Below are 10749 nucleotides of genomic sequence, written 5' to 3'. Positions count from 1 at the left end.
ATGGCACTCCACTCTTCAAAAAGGGAGGGAAGCAGAAGAAATGAAATTATAGGCCAGTTATTTTGACCTCAGTGGTTGGGAAGGTGTTGGAGATGATTAATAAGGATGTGGTTTTGGGGTACATGATAAAATAGGCCATGGTTTCCTCAAGGGAAAGTCTTGCCTGACAAATTTAACGGAATTCTTTGAAGAAATAACAAGCAGAATAGATAAAGGATGATCAGTTGATGTTGTGTACTTGGATTTTCAGAAGACCTTTGACAAGGTGCCACACGTGAGGCTGCTTAACAAGCTACGAGCCCGTGGTATTACAGGAAAGATTCTAGTGTGGATAAAGCAGTGGCTGATTGGCTGGAGGCATAGATTGGGAATAAAGAGAGCCTTTTCTGGTTGGCTACTGGTTACTAGTGGTGTTCCACAGGGGTCTGTGTTGGGACTGATTCTTTTTATGTTATATGTCAATGTCATATGTCATTTAAATGATGGAATTGATGGCTTTGTTGTAAAGCGTGCAGACGATATTAAGACGGGTGGAGGGGTAGGTAATTTTGAGGAAGTACAGATGCTACAGAAGGACTTAGGTTAGGAGAATGGGCAAAGTGGCAGATGGAATACAGTGTCGGGAAGTATATGGCCATGCACTTTGGTAGAAGAGATGAAAGTGTTGACTATTTTGTGAATGGTGAGAAAATACCAAAAAACTGAGGTGCAAAGGGACTTGTACAGGATCCCCTAAAGGTTACTTTGCAGGTTGAGTGTGATGAGGAAGGCACATGTGATGTTAGCGTTCATTTTGTGAGGACTAGAATATAAAAGCGAGGATGTAATGTTGAAACTTTATAAAGCACTGGTAAGGCCTCGCTTGGAGTACTGTGAGCAGCTTTGGGCCCTCATCTTAGGATGTGCTGAAACTGCAGAGGGTTCAAAGTAGGTTCACAAAAATGATTCTGGGATTAAACAGCTTGTCATATGAAGACTGTTTATTGAAATTCAGGAAAATGAGGGGTGACTTATTCATTGAAATTCAGAAGAATGAGGGGTGACTTAACAGAGTGGATATGGAGAGGATGTTTGCTATGGTGGCAATGTCTAAGACCAGAGGACATTGCCTCAGAATAAAGGGGTGTCCTTTTAGAATGAAGTTGAGGAGGAAATTCTTTAGCCAGAGAGTAGTGAATCTGGTGAATTCAGCTGTGGAGGCCAAGTCTTTATATATATTTAAGCCAGAGGTTGATAGATTATTGATTAGTCAGGGCATGAAGGGATATGGTGGGAAGGCCGGGGACTGGTTCTGAGAGGAAAAATGAATCAGCCATGATGAAATAATGGGGCAGACTTGATGGGCCAAATGGCCCAATTCTGCTCCTTTTACTATGGTCTTATGGTCTAAGTCCATGAAGCAGTGCATTCTATCCCTCACTGTGCATTAAAAAACACTGCCTTGTGGGAGTTTCAGTGTTTAGACAGTGGCCAATCAGAGATCAGGAGTCATTAGCAAGGGCAAATGAAAACAAAGCAGGAGCAAGTGGAGCGGCCTTTGTTGGAGTGGACAGTGTTAGAGTGGGGATTTGAGGCTTTAGCTCTTCGAGGCTTCAGCGAGGAGAGGCTTGAGTGAGAGAGGGAAAAAAACTGTAGGTAGACATTTTTCAGTTTATTGTTTCCTTCTTTATAATTTCACGGTTAGAACAGTAAGGATAGTTGAATGCTTCTCTTGTGGGATGTGGGAAGGCAGGGAGACCTCCAGTCTCCCTGCAAGAAGTGCATCCAGCTGCAGCTTCTAACACATTCAGGAGTTGGGGCTGAAAATGGATGAATTCCAGATCATTTGGGAGGCTGAGGGTTTAATAGAGGATATATAGAGGTGGTAACACACTAAGTGCAGGACACAGGAAACAGGGTGACAGTCAGGAGAGTGAAATGGATAGAACAGCCAGTGCAGGGTAGCCCTGTGACCACCCCCCTCAACAACAGGTATATCACTTTGGATACTGTCGGCGGGGGGGGGGGGGCGGAGGGGAAAGACCTGGCAGAGGAAAGTCACAGTGGTCAGGTCTCTGTCTCTGACTGAGAAGGGAAGGGGTGAAGAGGTGAGCTGTGCTGATAGGGGATTCACGAGTTAGGGGAACAGAAGGGAGGTTCTGTGGATGTGAACGAGATTCCCAGATATCCAGATGTCACCATTCTTAAGTGGGAGGGTGAGCAGCCGGAAGATATGGTCTACCTGATTCCAATGACACGGGTAGGATGGGTGACATTGTCCTGCAAAGTGGATTCAGGTGGTTAGGTGATAAGTTAAAGGACAGATTCTCAGGATTGCCATCTGTGTCACAGGTAACTTCAGATTTTGGATCCCTGGGAAGGTGGGACCTGTACAGAAGAGACAGTTTACACCTAAACTGGAAGGGGACTAATATGCTAGCAGGAGGGTTTGCTAATACTGTTGGGGGACGGGGGGAGGTGAAACTAGAGTTGCAAGGGGATGGGAAACAGAGTAATACTGTTGGGGGGCGGGGGGAGGTGAAACTAGAGTTGCAAGGGGATGGGAAACAGAGTAATACTGTTGGGGGGCAGGGGGAGGTGAAACTAGAGTTGCAAGGGGATGGGAAACAGAGTAATACTGTTGGGGGGCGGGGGGAGGTGAAACTAGAGTTGCAAGGGGATGGGAAACAGAGTAATACTGTTGGGGGGCGGGGGGAGGTGAAACTAGAGTTGCAAGGGGATGGGAAACAGAGTAATACTGTTGGGGGGCGGGGGGAGGTGAAACTAGAGTTGCAAGGGGATGGGAAACAGAGTGTCAGAACAGAGAGTTGTGTATATTTCAATGCAAGAAGTATCGCAGGAAAGGCAGGTGAGCTCAGGCATGGATCAACACCTGGAATAATGATATCTGAGCCATTAGTGAGACTTGGTTGCAGGAGGGGCAGGTTTGGCAGCTCAATATTCTGGGGTTCCATTGATTTAGACCTGACAGAGTGGGAGGGATTAAAGGGGTGAGCTGGCATTACTAGTCAGGGAAAATGACACAGCAGTGCTCAGTCAGGACAGACTGGAGAACTTGTCAGGTGAGGCTTTATGGGTGGAACTGAGGAATAAAACAGGTGTGACTATGTTAATGGGGCTATATTACAGACCACCCAACAGTCCGCAGCATTTAGAGGAACCAATTTGAGGAGCGATTGAAGACTGTTGCATGAAACATAAGGTTGTGATGGTAGCTTTGTGATATTAACTTTCTGCATGTTGTCTGGGACTCCCATACGGTGAAAGGACCAGATGGGATAGAGTTTGCCAAATATGTTCAGGAAAGTTTCCTTAGTCAGTACATAGAAGTCCCAAAGAGAGAGTGTGCAATACTTGTTCTGCTATGAGGGAATGAGACAGGGCAGGTGACAGAAGTTTGTGTAGGGGAACACTGTGCATCCGGTGATCACAATCCCATTAGTGTCACAGTAGATACAGAAAAGGATAGAATCTCAGCCCAAGGACCAGACCTAAATTGGAAAAAGTCCAAATCTGATGGTATCAGAAAGGATCTGGCAAGTGTGGACAGTACCAAGTACTGGCAAAGATATACTTGGTAAGTGGGAGAAGCAAAAGTGAAATTCTGAGAGTACAAAGCTTGTATATGCCTGTCAGAATAACAGGCAAGGATAAAGGGTTTAGGGAACCTCGATTTTTGAGATATTGAGGCCCTGGTTTAAAAATAAGGAGGTGCATAGCAGGTAAAGGGAAGTAGGAACAAATGAGGTACTTGAGTATAAGAATTGCAAGAGAACCCTTAAGAAAGAAATCAGGAGGGCTAAAAGAAGGCATGAAGTTGCTCTAGCAGACAAGGTAAAGGAGAATTCTAAAGGCTTCTACGGATGAGTTAAGAGCAAAAGGATTGCAAGGGACAAAATTGATCCTCTGGAAGATCAGAATGGTAATCCATGTGTGGAACCAAAAGGGATGAGGGAGACCTTAAGTGGATTTTTTGTATCTGTATTTACTTGGGAGATGGACACAGAGTCTATATAGAAGTGAGGCAAAGCAGCATTGAGGTCATGGATCCTATACAGATCACAGAGGAGGAGGTGTCTGCTGTCCTCTGGCAAATTAGGGTGGTCAAATCCCCAGGGCCTGACAAGGTATTCCCTCAGCAACAGGTGAGATACTGGAGGATTAGAGGATAGCTAATGTTGTTTTGTTGCTCAAGAAAGGCTCTAAGAATAAACCAGGAACTTATAAGCTGGTGAGCCTGACATCAGTAATGGGAAAGTTACTCTAAGGGACGGAATATATGAGTATTTGAATAGACATGGACTGATTAGGGATAGTCAACATGGCTTCGTGCATGGTAGGTCATGTCTAACCAATCTTGTAGAGTTTTTCAAGGAAGTTGCATGGAAAGTGGATGAAGGCAAGGCAGTGGCTGTTGTCTACATGGACCTTAGCAAAGCATTTAACAAGGTCCTGCATGGGAGATTGGTTAAGAAGGTTCAGTCACTCAGCATTAAAGATGAGGTGGTAAATTGGATTAGACATTGACTTTGTGGGAGAAACCAGAGTGGTAGTAGAGGGTTGCCTCTCCTACTGGAGGCCTGTGACTGGGGTAGTGCGACAGGGCTCGGTGCTGGGTCTGTTGCTGTTTGTTATCTATGTCAATGATCTGGCCAATAATGTGGATAACTGGATCAGCAACTTTGCAGATCACACAGAGGTTGGTGGTGTGGTGGACAGCGAGGAAGCATATCAAAGCTCACAGCGGATCTGGACCAGCTGGAAAAATGGGCTGAAAATAAGTCAGATGGAATTTAATGCAGACAAGTGTGAGGTGTTGCGAACCAGGGTAGGTCTTACACAGTGAACGGTAGGGCACTGAGGAGTGTGGTAGAACAAAGGGATCTGGAATACAGGTCTATAATTGGAAGTTGCATCACAGGTAGATAAGGTCATAAAGAAAGGTTTTGGCACGTTGGCCTTCATTGATCAAAGTACTGAGTACGGGAGTTGGGGTGTTACGTGGGAGTTGTATTAGACGTTGGAGTATTGTGTGCAGTTTTGGTCACCTACCTCCAGGAAAGGTGTAAAAAAGGTTGAAATAGGACAAAGAAAATATACAAGGATGCTGCCAGATCTGAGTTATAGGGAATGGTTGAATAGGTTAAAATTTTATTCCCCAGAATGTAGAAGACTGAGAGAAGAATTGATAGAGTTATACAAAATTATGAGGGGTATATAGTAGATAGGGCAAATGCAAGCAGGGTTTTTCCATTGAGGTTTGGTGGGACTACAAGTAGAGGTCATGGGTTAAGGGTGAAAGGTGAAATGATTAAGGGAAACGTGAGGGGAAACTTCTCTCAGAGGGTGGGAGAGTGTAGAATGAGTTGGCAGCACGAGTTCTGGATGCAATTTTGATTTCAATGTTTCAGAGAAGTTTGAATAGGTATATGGATGGGGAGGGCTATGGTCTGGGTGCAGGTTGATGGGACTAGGCAGTTTAAATGGGTCAGCATGGACTGGATGGGCCAAAGAGCCTGTTTCTGTGCTGTAGTTTTTTATGACTATGACTGCCCTCTGGATATCTTCGAACTTTCAGCACTCTAGCCCTTACTCTGCACATTTTGCTTGCATCCATAAGCATTTTTAAAGAACATTTTTAAAACCAAAACGGATATCTGGTTCTATCCAGCAGCCCATACTCTGACAGGATGCTCTTTGATTTATAGTCATAAATTCATCAAGTTAGAAAGCATGGAAGTAGGTCCCTTAGCCCAACTCGTCCAATCCAGTTGCCTACTTCAGCTTATCCCACTTCCCCCCTCTTTGGCCCATATCCATCTACCTTTCCCATCCCCCTACTTGTTCAAATGACTTTTAAACATTGCAGCTGTATCTCCTTCTCCCATTTTCTCTGGCAGCACATATCATATATCCACCATCTTCTATATGGGAATTTGCCCCTCAGATCCCTTTTAAATCTTTCTTCATCCCTTAAATTTATGCCCTCAAGTTTTAGGCTCTGTTGTCATTCACCTTATCTATGCCAAACAGACTTACAGTCCAAAAATTGGCCCTTAGGTCCAACTGGATTCCCATCTAATCTAGCCCCATATTCCATTCTTTCCTATCCAAGTAACTCAAGTATCTTTTAAGTGTTCTTAATGTTCCTTCCTCAACTTCCAGCAGACCACTGGAACTAGTGGGTGAAGATGGTGTTACTGAGGTTCCTATTAAATCTCTCCCCTCTCACCCTACATACCCTCCAGTTCTTGATTCCCTAACCATGATTTTATCCACCTCATTAAGTGCACTCAATGCTCTTGAAAATTGTCCAACCTATTCAACATCTCTCCATAAACCGGTCCCTAAAGTCTCAGAAACAACTTTATAAACTTTCTCTGTGTACCTTCCTATAGCAAATTGACTGAAACTGAGCACAAAATTCTGAATATGGCCTCACCAACGTATTGGATAGCTACACACCCCAGCTTCTATATACTCAGTTCCCTGACAAACAAAGGCTAGGAGATCTTTCTACCTGTGACCCCACCTTCAGAGAATCGCGTACTCCATTTGCCATCCCTCACCAACTTACCCCGTTGATCAAGGTCCCTCTAAATCCCGACAGCTATTTTTAAGTGTCTTCTGAAAATTTGCCATATCTTGTAAATTCACATCCAAATCAGATAACAAACAGTAATGGGCCTAGCACAACCCCCAGAGAGCACCACTTGTCACAGGCCTCCAGTCCAAAGATCAACCTTCCACCATCACCCTCTGCTCCCTACCGACAAACTAATTGTTGTCCATGTGGAAGCTCTCCTTGGATTTCATTGGATTTCATGCAATCTACCTTTGAGAGCAGGCTCCGATCCAAAGCCTTAGTAAAGTCCATGTAGACTACATCTATCACCCTGCATTCGTCAATCTTCTTGGTTACTTTTTCAAAAAACTCAGTCAGATTTCTGAGACATGATCTCCCATGTCCAAAGCCATGCAGACTATCCCAAATCAGATGCTTGTACACTCAGCAAGTTTGTGCAGAGACCGTACATCCGTGGTCTCCTGCTGCTCTAGCCCATCCACCTCAAGGTTCGATGTCGTGCCAGAGGTCGTGGTACATATAGGTACCAATGACATAGGTAGGAAAGGGGATGAGGTCCTGAAAGGAGAATATAGGGAGCTAGGAAGGGAGTTGAGAAAAAGGACCGCAAAGGTAGTAATCTCGGGATTACTGCCTGTGCCACGCGACAGTGAGAGTAGGAATGCGATGAGGTGGAGGATAAATGCGTGGCTGAGGGATTGGAGCAGGGGGAAGGGATTCAAGTTTTTGGATCATTGGGACCTCTTTTGGCGCAGGCGTGACCTGTACAAAAAGGACGGGTTACGCTTGAATCCTAGGGGGACCAATATCCTGGCAGGGAGATTAGCAGGGGCTACTGAGGTGACTTTAAACTAGAATGGTTGGGGGGTGGGAATCAAATTAAAGAGGCTAGGCGTGAGGAGGTTAGTTCACAACAGGGGGATGGGAACCAGTGCAGAGAGACAGGGAGGTGTAAAGTGAGGGTAGAAGCAAAAAGTACTAAGGAGAAGAGTAAAAGTGGCAGACCGACAAATCCAGGGCAAGCATTAAAAAGGGCCACTTTTCAACATAATTGTATAAGGGCTAAGAGAGTTGTAAAAGAGCGCCTGAAGGCTTTGTGTGTCAATGCAAGGTGCATTCGTAATAAGGTGGATGAATTGAAAGTGCAGATTGTTATTAATGATTATGATATAGTTGGGATCACAGAGACATGGCTCCAGGGTGACCAAGGATGGGAGCTCAACGTTCAGGGATATTCAATATTCAGGAGGGATAGACATGAAGGAAGGGGAGGTGGGGTGGCGTTGCTGGTTAAAGAAGAGATTAACGCAATAGAAAGGAAGGACATAAGCCGGGAAGATGTGGAATCGATATGGGTAGAGCTGCGTAACACTAAAGGGCAGAAGATGCTGGTGGGAGTTATGTACAGGCCACCTAACAGTAGTAGTGAGGTTGGAGATGGTATTAAACAGGAAATTAGAAATGTGTGCAATAAAGGAACAGCAGTTATAATGGGTGACTTCAATCTACATGTAGATTGGGTGAACCAAATTGGTAAAGGTGCTGAGGAAGAGGATTTCTTGGAATGTATGCGGGATGGTTTTTTGAACCAACATGTCAAGGAACCAACTAGAGAGCAAGCTATTCTGGACTGGGTTTTGAGCAATGAGGAAGGGTTAATTAGCAATCTTGTCGTGAGAGGCCCCTTGGGTAAGAGTGACCATAATATGGTGGAATTCTTCATTAAGATGGAGAGTGACATAGTTAATTCAGAAACAAAGGTTCTGAACTTAAAGAGGGGTAACTTTGAAGGTATGAGACATGAATTAGCTAAGATAGACTGGCAAATGACACTTAAAGGATTGACGGTGGATATGCAATGGCAAGCATTTAAAGGTTGCATGGATGAACTACAACAATTGTTCATCCCAGTTTGGCAAAAGAATAAATCAAGGAAGGTAGTGCACCCGTGGCTGACAAGAGAAATTAGGGACAGTATCAATTCCAAAGAAGAAGCATACAAATTAGCCAGAGAAAGTGGCTCACCTGAGGACTGGGAGAAATTCAGAGTTCAGCAGAGGAGGACAAAGGGCTTAATTAGGAAGGGGAAAAAAGATTATGAGAGAAAACTGGCAGGGAACATAAAAACTGACTGTAAAAGCTTTTATAGATATGTAAAAAGGAAAAGATTGGTAAAGACAAATGTAGGTCCCCTACAGACAGAAACAGGTGAATTGATTATGGGGAGCAAGGACATGGCAGACCAATTGAATAATTACTTTGGTTCTGTTTTCACTAAGGAGGACATAAATAATCTTCCAGAAATAGTAGGGGACAGAGGGTCCAGTGAGATGGAGGAACTGAGCGAAATACTTGTTAGTAGGGAAGTGGTGTTAGGTAAATTGAAGGGATTGAAGGCAGATAAATCCCCAGGGCGAGATGGTCTGCATCCTAGAGTGCTTAAGGAAGTAGCCCAAGAAATAGTGGATGCATTAGTGATAATTTTTCAAAACTCGTTAGATTCTGGACTAGTTCCTGAGGATTGGAGGGTGGCTAATGTAACCCCACTTTTTAAAAAAGGAGGGAGAGAGAAACCGGGGAATTATAGACCGGTTAGCCTAACGTTGGTGGTGGGGAAACTGCTGGAGTCAGTTATCAAAGATGTGATAACAGCACATTTGGAAAGCGGTGAAATCATCGGACAAAGTCAGCATGGATTTGTGAAAGGAAAATCATGTCTGACGAATCTCATAGAATTTTTTTGAGGATGTAACTAGTAGAGTGGATAGGGGAGAACCAGTGGATGTGGTATATTTGGATGTTCAAAAGGCTTTTGACAAGGTCCCACACAGGAGATTAGTGTGCAAACTTAAAGCACACGGTATTGGGGGTAAGGTATTGATGTGGATGGAGAATTGGTTAGCAGACAGGAAGCAAAGAGTGGGAATAAACGGGACCTTTTCAGAATGGCAGGCGGTGACTAGTGGGGTACCGCAAGGCTCAGTGCTGGGACCCCAGTTGTTTACAATATATATTAATGACTTATATGAGGGAATTAAATGCAGCATCTCCAAGTTTGCAGATGACACGAGGCTGGGTGGCGGTGTTAGCTGTGAGGAGGATGCTAAGAGGATGCAGAGTGACTTGGATAGGTTGGGTGAGTGGGCAAACTCATGGCAGATGCAATTTAATGTGGATAAATGTGAAGTTATCCACTTTGGTGGCAAAAATAGGAAAACAGATTATTATCTGAATGGTGGCCAATTAGGAAAAGGGGAGGTGCAACGAGACCTGGGTGTCATTATACACCAGTCATTGAAAGTGGGCATGCAGGTACGGCAGGCGGTGAAAAAGGCGAACGGTATGCTGGCATTTATAGCGAGAGAATTCGAGTACCGGAGCAGGGAGGTACTACTGCAGTTGTACAAGGCCTTGGTGAGACCACACCTGGAGTATTGTGTGCAGTTCTGGTCCCCTACTCTGAGGAAAGACATCCTTGCCATAGAGGGAGTACAAAGAAGGTTCACCAGATTGATTCCTGGGATGGCAGGACTTTCATATGAAGAAAGACTGGATGAACTGGGCTTGTACTCGTTGGAATTTAGAAGATTGAGGGGGGATCTGATTGAAACGTATAAAATCCTAAAGGGATTGGACAGGCTAGATGAAGGAAGATTGTTCCCAATGTTGGGGAAGTCCAGAACAAGGGGTCACAGTTTGAGGATAAAGGGGAAGCCTTTTAGGACCGAGATTAGGAAAAACTTCTTCACACAGAGAGTGGTGAATCTGTGGAATTCTCTGCCACAGGAAATAGTTGAGGTCAGTTCATTGGCTATATTTAAGAGGGAGTTAGATGTGGCCCTTGTGGCTACGGGGGTCAGGGGTTATGGAGGGAAGGCTGGGGCGGGGTTCTGAGTTGGATGATCAGCCATGATCATAATAAATGGTGGTGCAGGCTCGAAGGGCCGAACGGCCTACTCCTGCACCTATTTTCTATGTTTCTATGTGTTGTGCATTCAGAAAAGCTCTTCTGCACATGGTTGTAACTCATGGCTATTTGAGTTACTGTCAGCTTGAGCCAGTCTGGCCATTCTCCACTGACCTCACTCATTAACAAGGCATTCTCGCCCACAGAACTGCCACTCACTGGATGTTTTTTTTTGTTTCTTGCACCGTTCTCTGCA

This window comes from Mobula hypostoma, chromosome 6 (assembly GCF_963921235.1).
Source record: "Mobula hypostoma chromosome 6, sMobHyp1.1, whole genome shotgun sequence".
NCBI lineage: Eukaryota > Metazoa > Chordata > Chondrichthyes > Myliobatiformes > Myliobatidae > Mobula > Mobula hypostoma.
Note: the sequence above shows the minus strand (reverse complement) of the source record.